This window comes from Protopterus annectens, chromosome 1.part2 (genome assembly GCF_019279795.1).
Source record: "Protopterus annectens isolate FY-2018-M chromosome 1.part2, PAN1.0, whole genome shotgun sequence".
NCBI lineage: Eukaryota > Metazoa > Chordata > Ceratodontiformes > Protopteridae > Protopterus > Protopterus annectens.
The window spans coordinates 207,323,367-207,343,021 of NC_056727.1; the positions used below are offsets into that span (position 1 = coordinate 207,323,367).

The following is a 19,655-nucleotide window of genomic DNA, read 5'->3' on the forward strand; positions in this document are numbered from 1 at the left end:
TGGACAAGAGAGGTATATGAAGAGGGCATTACCACTTTTGTAGGGTCCTGAGGCTTCTGTGCTTGCTGTCTTGGGGTGGAGAATGCAGGAAGCTCCGGGTGGGGGGAAGGGCAGGGCTGTTGTTTCGATAAAAAAAGTGTCGACTGTGTGCCTGCAGTGGACAAGGCCCTCTCCAAGGCCTTAAAGGCAGGCCCTTCATAGAGAAACGGTTGCCCGGAACCAGAATAGACTCCTTCGGAACCCAAGGTCCCATCCTGCACCTAGAAGGCCACCTCTGAAGTTGAGACCAATGTTGAGCTGATGCTCTGAGAGGTGTGGATGGCACCGACAACACCAGAGTGGAACCCTGCCTTCTGGAACCAGCAACAAAGCTTTGACTTGGAAGGTCTCCAGTTCCGACAGAACTGAAGAGCTCAAGGCTATTTTCGGTGCCGGAAAAGTAGCTCTGATCCACACTGAAATAGTCAAAACTGGAACTCTCAGCACCAGTATCTCTGAAGTCTCACTCACAGTCAGAGAAGGAACAATCACTGGGGTCATGACAGGTAAGGCTCCAGAACCAGATAGGCTAGGAACTGTAGAAGTGAAGAATCCCATCGCTGCCAAGAGCTGGTCCACCACTCTCAAGATATCAGACTCCATAAGGCTCTTGGTGGAATGGACTGAAGAGACAGAAAGGGATTTGGGTTTCTCCAAGAAAAGGCTTGTAGGTCGGTCTTCAAAAGGGTCTATTGAGAAGGAATGCCTAGTATGTGATAAATCTCTAAAGGAAAATTCCTTAGATTCTGAAGTTGTCTGTTCCAAAATAGTAGTAGTATCAGTAGTAGTAGTTGCTGCTGAAGCTGTCAGTGCAAAAAATGGTACTGATGGTACTGAAGGTGAAGTCTTTTCCCCTGTAGGTTCCAAAGAAACTGTAGGAACCAGGGAAGTCTTAGACACTAAGTAACAGTGCCAAAGATACTGTCTACCAATTCTTCTTGGAATGTCCATGCCTGGAGGATGAAGAAGAAAAAGGAGAGCTAACATCCATTTTGGATTTTGAAGGAACAGATATGGCCCCTTCGAAAGAGGTTTTAATACGGTCTTTTAGAATGAGCTTGTTCTTTCTCTCAATAAGGGCCCAGTGCCTGAAGCCATGACAGATGGCACATTCTTCTTGAAGGTGCACTGGGCCCAGAAATACACATATCAGGAATGTCTGTCCGAGTTGGGTAATTTACTTCTAGCATCTCTTGAAAACAGAACTTCAGAAGGAAAAGCAGGAAGTAAGAAAGATTTGAAATATATAGTTTCAAAGAGAAAATTGTACCAACAATGGTATGGTAGATTTGCCTAATGGTAAAGAAAGAAACTGGGAAAGAATACCAACAATGGTATACAAAAGGGAAAAAGCACTTGTGTTAAGAAGAAAAGTAGCAAACGAGGAGCTGGCCATAAGAAAAAAATGGAAGATAATTTACTAGAGAAGATGTTTGAAAAGAAATAGTACTTAAAATAAAAAAGAATTAGCTTGCTCAAGAGCTGTTTGATAGATGCATCTGGCAGTGAAAGTGGCAAACCAGATCTGAGGTAATCCTGCAAGCAGCTTTATGAGCAAAAGCTTAGCTCAAGAGTTCTGGAGGGGGCAAGTTGTAGTAATGGCCGAGTCAGTTCTGATATTCGGAACCAAACTCACTGTCAAGGATTAAATGAAGACGAACATCAGATCAAAAGGATTATAATTAACAAGATGGGTGCAGCTGGATTAACTAAGACTATAGTTCCTGAGTGAGGTCTCAGACAAGTGTATAAAAACTTGAAAGACTGAGAAATGTTGTACATTCTATCTGCTTTCTCTTTTTTTAACACCTTTATTGAAATATCACTTAAGACATAGGCACACATACATTAATGAAAACAAACCACATTAAAAACATTTCCATTTACATACATTATATGTTTCATTTTCTTTCATTAACTTTTGTCCTTTTTCCTTCCGAGATAAATTCCTTCATCTCTAATAATTATTCTCCACAACTCTTTCACTGGTTGATAAAAACATGCCTGACCTGTATATAAAACTAAGGGTACAAAAAACATTTTCACTGCTTCTATACATATCCATAAACAAGTTCTTTTGTTTACTTTCTTCATATATATCCTTAATTGCCATAACAGAAGCCCTTTTTAATCCATACTCCTGAATACTTCATTTTATCATGTTCCCATAAATAGTCATGAGTAGGTACATAATTTATGCTATGGTCTTTGTTTTATTTTCATTAATTTTATATCCTATAAAGACTCAAAACCCTCTCAAGATGTCCCACAACACAGGGATGTCCTTTTCTGGATTTATCAAGTACAAAATAATATCATCTGCAAATAAAACCAGCTTTTCTTGATTACCACATCAGTTATATTGTTGAATTTCTGAGTTCCATATTCTCTTTCTCAATGGCTCTAAATATAAAGCAAATAAAGGAGAAAGTGGACATCCTTGCCTGGTTCCTCTGTTTAGGCACAACTTATTGGAGAGGAACCCTCCCACTTTAATTCTTTACTCTGTTTTTTCATAAATCCTCCTTATTAACCTTATTACTGTGTCAGGGAATGTAAATGCTTCCAGTGCCTTATTCATAAAGTCACAGCTTACTCTGTTAAATACCATCTCAGTATCAAGACCCAGCATAAGCAGCAGTATTTTCTTGCAATCCATTTCCCTCTGGTTCAACACTGTTTTATTAATATTGTCAAATGTTTGCCTCCTCTACCCAAAACCACACTGATCCATATCTATCAATTTTGGCAACACCTTTTTCCATTCTTTTAGCAAGTACAGACATAAACACGTTATAATCATGGTTTAAAATTGAAAAGGGTCTATATGAGGCTGTGTCTTATGGGTCTTTATCTTCTTTGAGTAATATAGCCATCACAGCTTTCTTCCAAGATGCTGCTTATTTCCCTCCTGTAATAAACTATTAAACAAACTTGTCCAGATATTTACCACTTTCAACTTCTCTAACTTCCAAACTTCCACACAAATTCCATCTGTTCCTGGACACTTCTCTGCAGATTAATTATGCATCATCATTTTTATTTTATCTCCTCCTATCTTAACTATTAGTTGTTCAGCATTATCATCCTCTAATCTTGGCATAATGAAGTCTTCCATAAATATCTCATTTCGTGTTCTTTCTTGGTTAACACATTCCTCTGATTTATACAAATTTTCATTAAATTTGCAAAATATCTCTAATACCTCTACAGAATCTCTATTTTTCTTGTTATAAGCTCCCTCTGTTTAGCGACAACCCCTTCTATGTTCTGGTGCCTAAGCCACTGAGCTAAAAGTTTTTCTACCAAAAATCGTTACTTAATAGCAATCTTGAGAAATTCATGTATTATTCAAACACTCCATTACTCTTCCTTCAGCATTCTGTTGTAGTTCCTCTTCTTGTTCAGTTAGATTCCTTTTATCCTGCGGTACTTTACCCTTTGTCAGCCTTCCTAAATAATAGGATCATAGGAAGTTACTAGGTTATTGGTCCCAAGGCCCTTACAAGCCTAGCCAAGAGTTTAGCCCATGTTTAGACAAGTCAGCACCCAAATCTCCTTGTCCAGTATGGACACAGGTGGAATCCCAGGGGTGTAATTTCTGTTTCCCATCCAGTTATCCAGGTTGTGCTTATACAGGAATAATGATGTACTTTGCTTGACGTGGAGAGGGAGTATTCCACAGATGGGAGAGTCTCTGGGACACAAATCTGTCCCACCAACAAGTCCTATTGATGTCACAGACCAGGCTGAGGTTGCGCATGTGGGTTACTTGAGTAGAGTTTGACTTGCAGATATGCAGCAGTCCAATCAAGGTGGGGTCTGAGATTGCTTTGTATGCCAGACAGCGGTCACCACTGAGGAGTCTTTATGAAACTGAGTAGAGGGACAGGGTAGATGTTTGAGGCCCTGGATTTTCCTGGTGAGGAACCTCTGTGGTCTTTCCAGCTGCTGCATTTGCTTTGTGAGTTACATGCCAAAGGTGGTGTTGTACTCAATAGTTGGCCTTATAAGGGAAGAATACAGGGATGTTATGACCTCTTTTCCCCTAGATGAGATACCCTTACTTATGAGGTGGGCCATGTAGAAAGCTTTCCGGACAATGGAAGCAACATGATGGTCAAAACTCAGGTTGCTATCAACTTGGGTATCCAAATCTCTCACGACTGATTGCAAGCTTAGGACGTTGTTATTAATGTGATAATATGTGGGGACGTCACTCTCCCCAAAGGGGACAATGATGCATTTTTTGTCATTCGGCTTGAGGCCATGTTTCTGGCAGCAGTCATTTGTTTAGGTGAGACCCTCTAGGAGGATGTCCACATCACTTGGGGAATCGATGACCATGCCCAGCTTGCAGTCATCTGCAAACTTGGTCAGCCATACCCCACTGGTTTTGGCCTGCACCTCAGAGAAGTATATCCCGAATAATAGAGGCCTCAAGACTGATCCCTGGGGTATGCCACTTGTTATGGGTCTAATGCTTGAGGTGGCCTCCTCTATTTTGATTAGGTGGTTTGTATCAGTGAGCCAGTTTGCTATCAATCTGGTAACATATGGATTGATGCCTAGAGAGTTTGTCTGTTATGCCTGAGTGGGAAACAGTGTTGAAGGCTTTGGCCAGGTGAAGGTAGGCAGTGTCCACCATTTTCCCCTCATCCATGGCTTTGGTGACTGTCTCAAAGAAGTTGACCAGATTTATTTTATTTATTTATTTATTTAAATTTGCTGACAGGGAGTTTCCGACTGGACGTGGGTCCATTTTCAAAGAGGAGGCCAGGGAGAAAAAAGCACAGTAAAATAAACAGACAGTAGTTACATTGGATACATATTTAACACAATTTATAGACAAAATTAACAACATATTTACAGATGAAGATGATACAGTGGTACATCTAGACAACAGAATCTTTATCTGTAGAGTACATAACAGGCATTAACAAATGTAACAATGAGAAAGTTCCTGTATAATAAAGTACTAGACTTATGAGCATCATCTGAGCTTGCTATCAAGGTGGTAGTTAGTGGAGAAAAAAGAGTAGTGTTAGTAGGTGGGAGGATGATATGGAGAGTAGGAGTTGCAAGGGCATAGCATGTTTTTTTGGTGCTTTTAAGCAATAAAGTTTTTGGAGTTGTGCATGGATGAGAGGCTGTAGAGTGTGGAGGTGAGTGAGTAATTTGGGCTGTGGGTTTGAGAGAATAATTTCACCAACAGAGTTATTGGCTTTGTGGATCTGCAAAGTGATTTTTTGTTGCTGGATCTTAGTGGTCTCTGTGGTCTGTGGTGTTGGAGTAGATTCTGAGATTCTGGAGGGATGGATGGTTTAGTGGGGTTTTTGGCGTGATGTGTGAGCTGAGAGTTGATACCACTGAAGGAGGTGAGGAGTCAGCCCCAGCCAGCAAGTGAAGTGAGAGACAGTGGTGGTGATGTGCCTGTGGCTGATTTAAGTTTTAGCATTTGTTGTAGCAGGTCTCTAATGGCTTTGCCTTTCTTAGGTTGGTTGGTTGGGATGGGGTAGGGTAAAGTAGGGTTGGAGATAAGGTGGATTTTTGCTTGAAATTATTTTTGCTTGGTGAAATTATTTATTTTTGTATATGTATCTCTTTTTTTTTTTTTTAGTTTTTTGGATATTTTTGTGTCAATGTTTTTTTTTATTTTTGTTTTGTTAAATTTCCTATTTTGTATGTTGTGTTGTTGTCTTTTGCTGTGATGTCTTTTGCTGTGATGTTAAGTGAAAGGTTTGTTTTGTTATGTTTGGTGGGTTGGGAATTTTGTTTTTAGTTTTTGTTTGGTTGGAGTATTAATTGGGCTGGGCCAGAAGAGGATCAACAGAGGAAAAGGACTTGGTTTCATTTGGTGCTTTGTGGTTTGGGTAGGATGATGGTTGAGTCATCTGGATGGCCATGATGATGCGGTGTTGGTGGCAGAGGCATGTTTGGTGGCAGAAACAATGGGTGTGGCAGGGAATTTGATGGAACCCTGGATTGGAGAATGGAGGGGGATAGGATGGAACAGATAGTTGAGATATGTCATTCTGCCATTGGTGAGGTAACTTGGAGACAGAGTTGGTGACTGTTGGACCAGTGGATGACTGTAGAAAGGATCGGTTATGTTTGTGTGGATAGTTGTGTTGTTTTTGACCACAAAGGATAGATAGTTTAAGGAAGGAGAAGAAGCCAGCTGGAGATATTATGAAATGCGATAAGTAAAGGAGAGTAAGGCAATTGGTGGTGCTATGGTTTGGTCAGTGCTAAACCATGCTGAAACCAGGGAGGTTGTTAGTAGGGAGGAGGTAGTGTGAGAGGAGTATGAGTCTCTCTGAGTGTATTTTGGAGGGGAGAGGAGAGAGAGAATAGCTATGGGGTGGTAATTGGTTGGTTCTGCAGAGGGTCCACCTTTGTGAATGGATATATATATATGTGACAATGTGGGAGCGTAACTTACTGACAGAGATTGAGATCGGTTAATCAGGATCTTACTAGGGCAGATCAGTCACGGTTTGATTTGTAATTAAAAGTTTGGTGAGTTGGCTTGTAATGCTTTGGTTAGTTTAGAAGTGTTAAGTTTTTTTATGGTACAGGTAGGTACAGGAGAAAAGAAGAGGGGGAAGAGTTGTAGGGGACAGGTTGGTGGGAGGGAGGGGAGGAGAGTGAAGTTTGTTGTTGTGTAGGTGTGGTTTGGGTTGTTTTGGTGTGTGTGTGTGTTGAGGAGGATTCTGAGAGGGGAGGGATGGGAGGAGGGATTTGAGGAGGATGGGTGGAGATGATGGAGGATGTTGGGGGTAATTGTTTTGGGGCTGTGTTGTGAGGAGTCTTGAACTAGTATGTTTAGTTTGGAATTTGTCCTGTTGTTAGTGCTTTTATTCTCTCTCTCGTGGGTTTTGACTCTTTCTGTCTGTTTTGGTTTTTCTTTCTTTTTTTCAGTTTTGGTTTAGCTTTTGCGTTTTCTGTAGTGGTTTTCTTAGTTCTGACTGGTTCCATGGTGTAGGTTAGGGGGGAAATCTTATGGTAGGGGACATATTAGAGTGTAGGGTTCATCAAGGTAGTAAAATTAGGAAGTCTGTATCATATTAACTGCTGAGGCTTTACAGCATAGCAGTTACATTCTTTGATGGATGAGATGAATGTGGAAGTGTTTGAGATAGTTGATTTTTGCGTAAAGATTGTTGTTATGAGTGGAAGCTTTAGGAGTGATTTTTGAGGCTATCTGATAAGCAGCCTATCATATATATTATATGATGTATTACAGGCTGTTATATATGACTGTAGTTTACTGAGACTAGTATCAATCCAGGAGTAGTGCTTAATGGGGGTTTATGGTATCCTTGTTGGTGACTGGACTAGTGTGATTGCCATAGGAAAGTTGCTGATGGGTGATGGTTAGTTGGTGCTGGATTGGGCCGTTGCAAGTCATGCAGATGATGGAAAGGTAGACCAGCTGAGGAGAGGGATGCTGGGGGGAGGATAGTTGAGGATTTTTTGTGCAGGTGATGGTTTTGGGAGGATGTTTTGAGTTTTGTTTTGTGTAATTTTTTTGTTTTGAGATCTAACAGACATGACCTCCCCTTGACAAAGTCAAACTGTGTACGGTTGCATGTTTGGAGGTTGCCAATGTCCCTGTTAATGAGGTCCATAATAATCCATTCCAATGAACTTGCATATCAGACTAGTTAGGCTGATGGGTGTATAATTTTCTGGATTGGTGGACGTTCCACCTTTGTGTAAAAGGATGACAGTGGCTCTCCTCCACTTGGCTGGGACAAAGCCAGTACTCACGCTTTGGCTGAATAGGTGCCTAATGGTGCTGCAAGTTCATGCCTGAGTTCATGTAGGATGCAGCCTGGAATGTTATCGGCTCCCATGGAGGCTGTATTTTTTGCCTTTGAGAGGGCAGTAATGACCTGTTCCCTACAGATAATGGGAGGGAGTCAGGTACTGGGGATGTCCTGATTTACAGACGGGGGGGACAGAGGGATGAACTTTTCATTGAATCTGTCAGCCAATACGTTGGCTATGTCTACAGCATTTGTGTATGTCATATCCTTGATCACCAGTTCTGAACAGATCTGGGTGCTTCCTTTGAGATTGCAGACATATGTGAAGAAGGCCTTATTCTTACTTCTTAACTATCTCTTGATCTTTTATTCCTACCCTATTTTAAACTCCATTTTCATTTTATCTCACTCACTACCTATTCCTTCTGAAGAAATTTCTACCTTCCCTAATAACTCTTGAATAACTTCCATTACCATTCCTTAAATTTCTAGCAGGTAGGTAAGAAAGCACAAGTGTGAAACTTCATTACTATGCATTTTTACCTTAGATCTTATTGGTGCATCATCTAAAATAGTTATTGGATGTGCGCTGAAGCTTTCAATTAAATGCACATGCTCTAGTGAAATATAATTTCTCTCTTTTAATTTCTCCAAATCTTTTGGGTTTCTGATACCATGACGGGAATGGACCCCATTCCTAAGTCAAAGTATGATTAAAGTTCATGAAATTAGTATTGTTTTAATCTTTGATGTCAGCCAAAACTGCTCTTTGTAGGACCCATAATATGCCCAGTAATGACTCTTTCTACAATTCGTACAGGGTTACATGTATTGGTAACATATCCAAGTACAATTGCAGATTTTGTTTTATAACACCCGTTGTTCCTACTACTATTGGAACAATTTGGGTATCTTTCTTCCACATTGCTGTTGTTTCTGCCTATTGATCCTGATATTTTATGACTTTGTGTCCCTCTGTATGCAAGACACTGTAGTCACTGGGTGTGTCGATTTCAATGATCAATGCTACTTTCAATGCAATGTCTTCATTTCATGGACCACTATATCCAGTTTTCTAGCATCTGTCTTCTGAACTGTTGGTAACGAGTGATCCCATGTGATGTAAACTGCATCATTTTCTATGATGCTTTGTGGCTCATGTTTCCAGTGTTTTTCAGCTACTTCAATACCCAATCCCCAATGCAACAGTCTTGCCACATTATTATGCCTTTTGGTATACAGTCCTTCTGACACTGATATGTCACACCCAGCAACAAAGTGCATGACTGTTTCCAATTCAGTCTTACAAAACCTACATTTGTCTGTTTCTCCCACATGTTCAATGGACTTTGTAAACCAGCATGTACGTAGCCACTATCTTGAGCAGCCAATATTAACCATTCACCTCTTCATAACCATTCCTGCATTCATTCCTGATCAACATGAGGTTCTTCCAGATGTTTTCTATACTTGCAACTATATTTATGCATTTCCACAGTTCTTGCCTTCTCATCTGGTCCTTCACCTTATATTCATTCTTTTGTTTTTTTTTTGGCACATTCAGGTTCTGCCTGATTTTTATCTACTTCTGGTTTAATTTCCATTCCTGCTTGACACTGATATGCCTCTGCTAGATTAAGCAGAGAAGTCATCTTAGATTTATTCTCCTCATGTTTCAAAACTTTCACTACGTTTGGGTCTTGTGAGATCAGAAGATATCTGTGGAGTCCCACGATTGCAGATCTATACATATAATCAATTTCAAGTAGACCCATTCCTCTTTTGGAACAGAGAATATATAATCTTGGCATACACTGATTTTTATAAATTATTTGGTGAGCATGAAGTATCCTCCTTGTTTTCCTGTCTAATCTAGCTAACACATTTTGGGGACAATCAATTACTCCAAAACTGTAAGGACAGGAAAAGCTAACTAGTTGATGGCTTGGATTTTGTTCCTAGGTGTCACTGCTATTTTCAGGATTAATTTAAGTCTTCTAAAGTATTCCTTACTAAGTTTTATTCACATTTATTCATGTTTTATTGTTGATCCTTCATCAGTTCCCAAATATTTCTACACTCCCTCTTGCTCAAGTTCTTTTATACCACATTCTTGTCCCAAACTGATGTTTTCCTGGTGCTGCAGTTTTCCTGCTTTAAAGGTTGCTTTTGCACATTTATCAAGTCCAAATAACATTCTTATATCATTTGAAAATGTTTTGACAACTTGCAGTTGTGCTTTCAGTTCCTCATCTGATGAGGTATACAGTTTTAAATCAGCGACAAAGAGAAGATGAGAAGGTTTTACACTTTGTTGTTATCTAGGAGCCAAATAATAGCCATGGCCTAAGCTGTTAAGTAGACAGCTTAATGCGTTAAGGGCAAGGCAGAATAGCAGCGGTGACAGTCACCCTGAAATACCCCCCTTGGAGTTTTTATCCCTGGAATAATAATTTGTCCTTTATCATGGCTTAACTGCAAAGTAGTCTGTCACTTTTTTATGGTCACTATAATGTAGTCGATCAGTGTAGGGTGTATCTTATACATTTTTAAACACTCTTTTATCCAAAAATGTGGAATACTATCAAATGCTTTTTTGTAGTCAGTCCATGCCATAGTTAGATTTTTTCCAATTTTACAGTTCTCCACTATGACTTTATTTAACAACAAATGATCATTTGTTCCATATGACTGTCTTTTATTGCCCTTTTGTTCTACTGCCATGATTGTGTTTTCTTCTAAATGAGTATAAACGCAGTCAGCATCAATTCCCATGTATAGTTTACATGTCATCAGAAGCCAAGTTATTGGTCTGTAATTTTTAGGGTAGCTTGCAGGTTCACTCTGAAGTAGGAGCATTGTTTTTCCTGTTGTTAGTCAGCTTGGTGTCTGTTCGGAGTGAGCGTATAAATAGTTCTTACTCATGGCTAAATCTTCGTGCAAAGATGTTAATACTTTTAGCCAAAAGTCAGGTACTCCATCTGGTCCTGGGTTTTCCAATTAGAGGCTTTTCTTAACTTTGTTTCAGTCTTTCTGGCTGTTACTTCATCCCATTTCATATCCTGTACATTTAAACTTTTTATTCTTTCTTTTACTTCATCTATCCATTTAGCATCTTTGTTATGTTCCACATGGTCTTCATAGATACTTCTCCAAAATGTATCTATTTCTTTTTTTGGCAGTCTTTCAATTCCATTTACCTTGTTTCCCAATTTTATATAAAACTTTTATGGGTCCATCAATCTCTCTCTCTATCTTTTGGCTTTTTCCTGGTAAGGGGTCGCCACAACGGAACTCCGGTCCGCTAATGATTGGCAGTAGATTTTTTTATGAAACACAGAGGTGCCAGCTTGATGCCCAACCTTCAACGAAGGCACGCCCATTTACACACGCATGTCTTTCGAATGCTACCCAACCGCGGGGAGGACGTGCAGACTTCACACAGAAGGCACACCCAAGTCAAGCCGAGAATCAAACGGGAAAACACCTCCGCAGCATCTTTTATGGGTCCATCAATAAATTGCTTATTTTGTATTTTTCCTTTATATTTATCTGCATATCTTCTAAGTTTTTCCACCTGTGCTGAGATTTTTAGTTTATTTGTCATAGTGCATGACAGATCCTTATCTGTTCTAATACTGCACATTGCTTTTATCATGTCTATCTTTCTTAGTATTTTTGTTGATCTGTTCCCTATTCTGTATTCTTCTAACAGTGACACTTCTTGTCTTAACTGCTTTATAGTTTTCTCTATTCGATATTTCCATGATGGTATTCGATTTCTCCCTTCCTTTCCCTCTCTACCCTGTGTTCTTGTGGTAGAAATTTATCAGTTATTAATTTTGCTGCACAATAATATATCTTGTTTACTTCTGTTATATCGCATGGATCTCTATGGACAGTCCTAATTACTGTGTTCATTTGTTTTATCAAACTTCTGACTTTTTGGGTTTATTGACCTTATGCAGTCTATTTCTTTCATTAATCTTAATATATCTATCTCTATTAAATGAAGCAACTCTTCTCTTAGCTCGTTTTCTTCTAAACTGAGGGTACATTTTTTATTTTTCATTTCCTGCAGGCATTCTATAGAAAGTTCTATAGCATCCTTCTGTGGCACATTCTCTTCAATTTCATCCTGTGCCATCTGTTGCTCTGTCATATGGAAACTCACTGGTCTATCACGCCTCAACATTGACTGTGTCAGTTTCCACAGTTTCCTGTTCCTTCCCTTGCTGTCCAGCTTAAAGTGAACGTTTATACTGGTTTCCTGTGGAAGGCTCCAACATATCTTCATATGGCACCTGACCAACTGCTTCCTGTTCCACTGGTTTCCCCTTAATTTGGATATCCATCGCTCTTATCCTGTTGTGGTACTTTCTGAATTAGATTTTCCTCACTGTATCCTTCACTTCGCAAATACTCCTTAACCTCAGTTTTTATTTCTTTAACTTCATTACTAATCTCCTTTTCTGCTTTTCCTCTTTGTCTTCTTATTTTTTGTATTGTAAAGTTTTCCATATCTGGATTCCTTTTGCCTGTATTCCCATGTCCATATTTCTTTTTTATATTTTTCAAAAAACTTTTAGTTATGTACTTACCATAACTTTAGATGTTTGGGATCCATCTCGCCTACATTCTGTACTGATGGGCTCGGAGCCGATCCTCGGCTCCAACTATGCTATAGAGCGAAGCCTCTTATTGGCTGAGCTATTCTCTATCCCAGGATGCACCACCGCTAATCCCCCAGATCTTGTTTGTCCGCATTCATGCACAGACACATAACTGTTTATATAACATTGCCAGATGTTTCAAGATGAAACAATAGAATTCGGACTGTCCGATCTCTTCTGATCTCCAAGGCAGGGAAGGAGGGTGGGTATTAGGAATGTAAGATGGATCCCAAACATCTAAAGTTATGGTAAGTACATAACTAAAAGATGTTATGTGATCCTATCTCGCCTACATTCTGTACTGATGGGACAGCGTCCCTAGCACCTAAATCCTGGGTGGCTCACTGGAAAACACTCCTGAGCACTGTGGAACCAAATGAAGCTCGCCGCCGAGATGCCACATTCAATTTGTAGTGGGAAATGAAAGTGTGCGGGGAAGACCACGTAGCCGCAGTACAAATGTCACTTATGGCAAGCTTAGAATGGAATGCTATTGACGTAGCCATAGCTCTTGTAGAGTGAGCTTTGATAGAGGTTGTAAGTTCTTTATTAGAAGAGGAATACACCTGACTAATACAGTCCCTGATCCATTTGGCAATAGTGACCTTTGTGACGGATTTGCCCAATTTATTATCCGAAAATGACACAAACAACTGATCTGTTTTCCGTGTTTGTTGGGTCCTGTCTAAATAAAAGCGCAATTGCCTATGAACATCCAATGTGTGGAAGATGTATTCCGCTTTGTTTGAGTACTTTGGAAAGAAAACTGAAAACTGGAAGTTCTAGTGACTGTTGCAGGCAAAAACTGGAACAAACTTTAGGGACAAAAGATGGATCAGGCCTGAGGGATACTCTATCTTTGTGAAAACCAGTGGTGGTTTTACAGACAGAGCTCGAAGTTCTGAAACTCTTCTGCCAGAAGTAATTGCAACCAGAAAGGGGCTTTTCCAACAAGGAAATTTCAAATCACATGCTGCTGCGGAGGAGGTTAAGGCACGTAACACCACATCGAGATCCCACGGAGGGGCAGGATGAGAAATCGAGGGTCGAGAAAAGCAGAGCACCTTTCATGAAGGTTTTACACAATCTGTTGCTCATTAAAGGTGGGATTGTGGATTCATGGAAATTGTAAATAGCTGCCAATTGGACCTTGATGGTAGAGACTGAAGAACCTTGATTAAATAGGGAAGTCAGAAATTTCAGGACTTCGATACGAACAGTGATGGGATCCAGACCCCGGAGTTGAGCCCAAATAGCAAATCTCTTCCATTTGCTAGTATACAATTTCTTAGTGGCAGACTTGTGGGCCGAGGATAAGATATGTATGACTTCCGGGTCTAAGGTATGATTCCTGACTATAGTCGGAAGAGGAGGAGCCAAGCTGTTAACTTCAAAGTGTGAAGAGACTGATGGAGTTGTCCCGACTGATGAATTAATAGGTCTGGGATCTGATCCAGGAACCATGGACCGCCCAGTGCATATCACCGAAGATAGGGGAACCATACCTGACGAGGCCAGTAAATCAGTTTGCTCTGGATCACTCTGGGAAGGAGGGAACTGGGGAAGGCGATAGCAAGCCGGTGGGCCAAGGATGGGCTAATGCTCATAGGACTCTCCCCGAGCTGGAGTGAGAGAAGAACTTCTTGCACTAAGAGGTCGCAACAAGAAGTTCCCCATCTGCTGAAGATCTGAGTTGTCACTGCATCGTTCAGAGACCACTCGTGAGGAGAGAGAATTGTTCTGCTTAACCTGTCGGCTATCACGTTGGACTTGCCAGGGATACGAGTCGCCACTAGAAAACGTTTCGTCGTCACTGCCCATTCCCAAACTCTCATGGCCTCTCTGCAAAGGGGGTAGGATCTGGTCCCTGCCTGCTTGTTCAGGTACCAGACTACTGGCATGTTGTCGGAGCTGAGGGAGGTAATCGTGAAGGGCTTGTAGGGACAGAAGCACCGCCCTCATTTCTAAAATGTTGATATGAAGGAGGCTCTCTTCTGAATGCCATTTGCCTTGGACTGACCTGCCCAGGGAATGCCCCCCCCACCCCATCTGGGAGGCGTCCGTAGTCAAAGTGGCCACAGGAGGAGGTGGAACAAAGGGTCGTCCCCTGATCCAGATTGGAGGGCACCAGCCACCAGCGAAGGTCCCGTTTGCAAGTTTCCGTGATCCGGATGAGGTGACAGAGGGAGATCCTGAAAGGACCACTGTGTCGAAAGGAGCCACTGGAGAATTCTCATATGCAATCTTGCTAAGGGGACTAGAAGAACAGTGGCCGACATAGAGCCCAATAGCTGCAGGACCATCCTGGCTGGAGCTTTGGATCTGAGAATCAAGGCTCGGACTTGAGCCTGTATAGTTTGTATCCTTTCTGTAGGAAGATAGACCCGCATTAAGTTCGAGTCTATCTCTACTCCGATGAACCTTATGTGCTGAGATGGCAGCAACACAGACTTTGGCCAATTGAAGGTGATTCCAAGGGAAGTGCCTAGTGATATTGTGGCTTGTAGGTTTTGCAATAGTAGATGCCTGGAGGTGGCAGTTAGGAGCCAGTCGTCCAGATACGGAAACACCTGGAATCCTAGACTCCTCAGGTGAGCAGTCACGACCGCCAAACATTTGGTGAACACCCTGGGGGCTGTGGTGAGACCAAAGGGCAGTGCGGAGAACTGAAAATGAGTGTCTCCCAGGCTGAAGCGCAAATGTCTCCTGGAAGCCTGATGTACCAGTATGTGGTAATAGGCGTCCTTGAGATCTATGGAGCACATCCAAACACCTTTCTCCAGCAGTGGGAGAATGGATTGTAAGGTGACCATTTGGAACTTGGACTTTTTGACTGATAGATTTAGGATGCTGAGATCCAAAATGGGCCTCAAGTCCCCGGTCTTTTTTGGCACCAAAAAGAATCTTGAGTAAGTCCCTAATCCGATCTGGTCTGCGGGGACCGGTTGGATGACTCCTTTTTGAAGCAGCTTTGAGACTTCTAAGGCTGCGATTTCCCGTTGACTGGGTGGCGGGTCCGGGATTCTCTTAGACGGCGATGGGGAGTGAGAAAAAGGGATGGCGTAACCTCCAGCGATGATTCGAAGCACCCATCGGTCCTGAGTGATACCCTCCCAGGCTTTTAGGTGCCTCGAATGACCCCGACTGGCTCCGGAGCTGCACAGTCGGGCAATCCTTCAGGGATTGTGGAAGGCTGAAGAGCCACGAAAGGACTCGCGGTCTCCAGTGTTGCGGGGGCCTCTGCCACCTCTGGGACCGCATCTTCCAAAAAAATTTCCTCCTCCTCTGCCTCTAGAAGGGGGATCATCCTGCTGCGAGGGATAAGACTTCTGGGACTTACGGAACCACATTTTCCCTCCTCTTTTAGCCTTGGGATAAGGCCGAAAGGGAGTGGAAAATCGTGCCCCTATGGCAGTCAGAGTCTTACCTTCTTGCTCTTTACCTTGGGTCCAAACAAAGAGGACCCATCAAAGGGAGCGTCGGCAAAGGAAGACTTAAAGGCTTCCGAAAATGACACAGGCGGAGCCAGGCTTGCCTCCGTGAGCAACACCCGTAGCCGCCATTCCTACCTCGCCCGGCTGCATATGAAATGAGCCTCATGGACGAGTTTGATATGGATGACAGCGTAGCCAACTGAGAGCCAACCGTCTGGGCCAGCTGCTCAGGTAGGTTACCCAAGAGGGTATCTGAAAGCTCCTTGATCAGATCCCTCTGAAATCTAGTGAAGTCGCTAAATAGTTCAGGGACCTTAAGGTAAAGGCCGCTGAACTGAGGGTGCGCCTCCGATCCATGCTCCTAGACTCCTTATTAGGAGGATGGACGGACGTCAAGCCTCTGCTACATCTTGTTGGGTAGCAGATGCCACCACCAAGGCATCTACAGCCACACCTTTGGTCAAAAACTCCTTCTCTGGGGGTGCTGATAAGAACTTGTTTGGGCGAGCAGGCACCGGTTCCACAGAGTGTGGATGTTACAGAACAAATCTAGGAGCTCGTCAAGGGCGGAGACACCCAGGAGGCGGAGGGCTGAGCCCGAAGGCCTTGAGGAACACCGACTCCAGTGGAAGGGGTTTGGAATGCCAGCCGCCTCGTTGTTTGAGGGCTTCCAAGATGTCTGGAGACATCATCTGAGGACGACTTAGGGGACCCCTCCGCATCATCAAGATCGGTGTCCGACGTGAGAGACTCATCAGGGAAGTCGACGTGCTTCCTCTTGCACAGTCTTTTCCTTGGGGGTTCCTCCGAAGAAGCTTCAGAGGGACCTCCAGGAGGGGGGGAACCCCACTGGGGGTGACCTCAGGCCCCGGGGCTCCGCTGTCTAAGGACACGGGGACTACCAAAGACCCAGTCTCCGTGTGTAGGGAAGGTGCTGGTGAGACCGTGGAGGTAGCCAAAGAAGATTTGGCCAAAGCACTCCTCATGGCTCTGAAGGCCGGACCGCCAGAGTCCTGGGAAGGTCCAACCCCCGTGGCCACAACAGTGGACGGTACCCCCGCAGCTGATGCACCGAGAGGAAGGCTCGGGACCGAAAACATCAGTCCCGGCCCCAGGGCCGACGGCAGAGGTCCGTGTACCGAACTCCGACTCGAGAGCCGGGGTTGGAGTAAGGGTCGGGGCCGACCCAAAAACCTCCATCGGCTCCACCAGCACTGGCTCCAATGGTGCCGTGGCTGTTGGAGGAGGAACCAGAACTACAGGGTGGGTCATAATGGGCCGGAGCCGAAACTAATTTCTGGAATACAGGAGACTGAAAAAGTCTTAGGAGCACCCTGTCGATGTCCGAATCCGACATCTTGGAAGATCGTGAGGAGACCGACCGGGTCCGAACCGACTTCTCCATCGGCTCCGAAGGAGTGGGGGACCGGCTCCGAATAGACTCGACCAGTATCGGTGCCGAAGGAGATTCCAAAACAATTTCCCTCGGTGCCGAGGAGGGCTTCGAGGGAAGAGTCTGAGCCGGCAACCCTCATCGGCTCCAAGATCAGTGGAGCCGATGAAGGTGACCCGCCTCTCGAAGCCCCAGCCATCGGCTCTGAAACCAGAGGAGTCGAGACTGGAGGCATCGAGGCAGACCATTCCGCCCTCAGCTCCGAAGTCCGTGGAGCTGATGGAGAAGCCTGCCTAGATCTCTTACTGGTCGGTTCCGACGGACTGGTCGGAGCCGACGATTTCTTTTTCTTTGCTGGAGAGGAAGATAAGGCCTCCTCGAAGGAGGGTTTAATCAGCCCTTTCAAGATTAATTTATTCTTCCTCTCTTGGAGGACCCTAGAGGAAAAAGCGTGACACACGCTGCAAGACTCCTGTAGGTGTTTGGCGCCCAAACAGTACACGCATAAGGAGTGCTCATCGGTGATGGACATTTTATAGTTGCATCTCGTGCACTTTTTAAATCCTGAGGGTCTATGCTCTTTGGACATAATGCCTGTAAACCACTCACTATATCAATAGAAAAAAACACTATATATATCACTGAGTAAGATTTTAAAACAGTAAAATCCTGTCTTTTCTCTCTTTTTTTTAAAACAAAAGGCCAAAACTAAACAAGTACAATACAAGTCCAACAAACATCAAAAAGGAGAGCCAAGAACCCTATAACTAAAACAGGTACTTGACCTCTCTAAAAATAAGAAAACTCGCTAAAGAGTAGGGGAAGGCCCCTCTAAGTTAAACGGAAACCTTTCCCTAGTCAATCACGCAAAAACACCACAAAATATTACTAAAAACACACTGATACACAACAATAGCTGTTAAAATAGCTTTTGGGTAAAGAATAAAGAATTTCCTGACAGGAAAACTTTAAGAAAAACAGCACTTAGCTCAGCCAAGTTCGAGACCACGTCCTAGCTTGTAAGCGGCAAACGAGATCTGGAGAATTAGCGGTGGTGCATCCTGGGATAGAGAATAGCTCAGCCAATAAGAGGCTTCGCTCTATAGCATAGCGTGCCGAGTCGGAGCCGAGGATCGGCTCCGAGCTCATCAGTACAGAATGTAGGCGAGATAGGATCACATAACATCTCTAGGTTTTGCAGTTTATATTTTCTCACTTCCTCAGATGCTTCTTTTTCAAAACAGATCAATGTTTCTTGATCTACATACTGTTTTTCACAGATCTGCTGTATTAACGAATACAAATTTTTATTTGAAGCTTCTGACAGTTTTTCTTCTGGAAGTATTTTTCTTTTCACTAATTTATCTTTTAATCATGTGTATATCTTCTGTCTGGAAATTCTGGGCGTTTTGCATAATAGTAACAATACATAATTTCTTTCTTATCCTCAATAGTCCACTTTATCACCTTTATGGCTCTTCTTTGGCCTATCAGTTTTGTGATTTTTGTGGACTACTACTTCCTTCTACAACAGGGAGGCCATCCTCCCCCTGGTCTTGGCCTGGTCCCATTGTAGAAATGTTTCCGTATTTTGAGGATTCTACACTGTCATCTTCTCCAGTCTTGGCACCAGTGTGCCTACCAGGATTGGGCACTTTTTTATCCTGGGTCTTGTGCTGTATACCTCAGTTATTGTAACCTGAGGAATAATATGTAAATTCTGTCCAAGTTCCTACTTCTACATTCTGGTCTTCCATACCAAATATTTTCATACATTTCTTCAAAATCTCTTTTGTTACATTTTTCCCTTCTAGGTCCCCATAATACATCCTCACTATTGCAAATAAAAATCCAGTCCCCACCTATAAGAAATATTTCCTGCTGAAAGTTTATTGTTTCTGACAAAAAATTCTTAAGCTTCATAATACCATTTTTTGGTGGAATATAAATACATACCAGCATAATCCTCCTCCTCTTTTGCCAATAGTGCTTTACTACCATAAATCTACCATTACTGTTTTTATTCTTCTTCTGTCACTACTGGGGCACCTCTAGGAATCAGTATTATTTCAATTCATTCAGCTGGGAGTGGAAAGTGAGCAGTTGGAAGCTGACTGATAATTAAGCAAGCAGAGATAAGGACGCTGCGTATTTGGTTGAAGGCGTAATGCAATAAATGGTATATGAAATGAGTTGTTGGACGCTGCTTCCTAAGTAAAGTAAGTGAGTAGAGGTATGGACGCTGCTTACTGGGTCAGGATGAGTAGGGTCACACTGTCACTGGTATTCCACTGAATATCCATGCTAAAATCGTTTTTGTCAAATTCACTTGCACATCTCT

At 42.7% G+C, this 19,655-nt stretch overlaps 1 protein-coding gene across 1 annotated transcript in view; it reads right to left on the reverse strand.

Annotated features, from left to right (window-relative positions):
- Positions 1-19,655, reverse strand: part of LOC122788613 (WD repeat containing planar cell polarity effector) — a 2,136,001-nt gene that overhangs the window by 1,851,958 nt on the left and 264,388 nt on the right. The window lies entirely within an intron of this gene.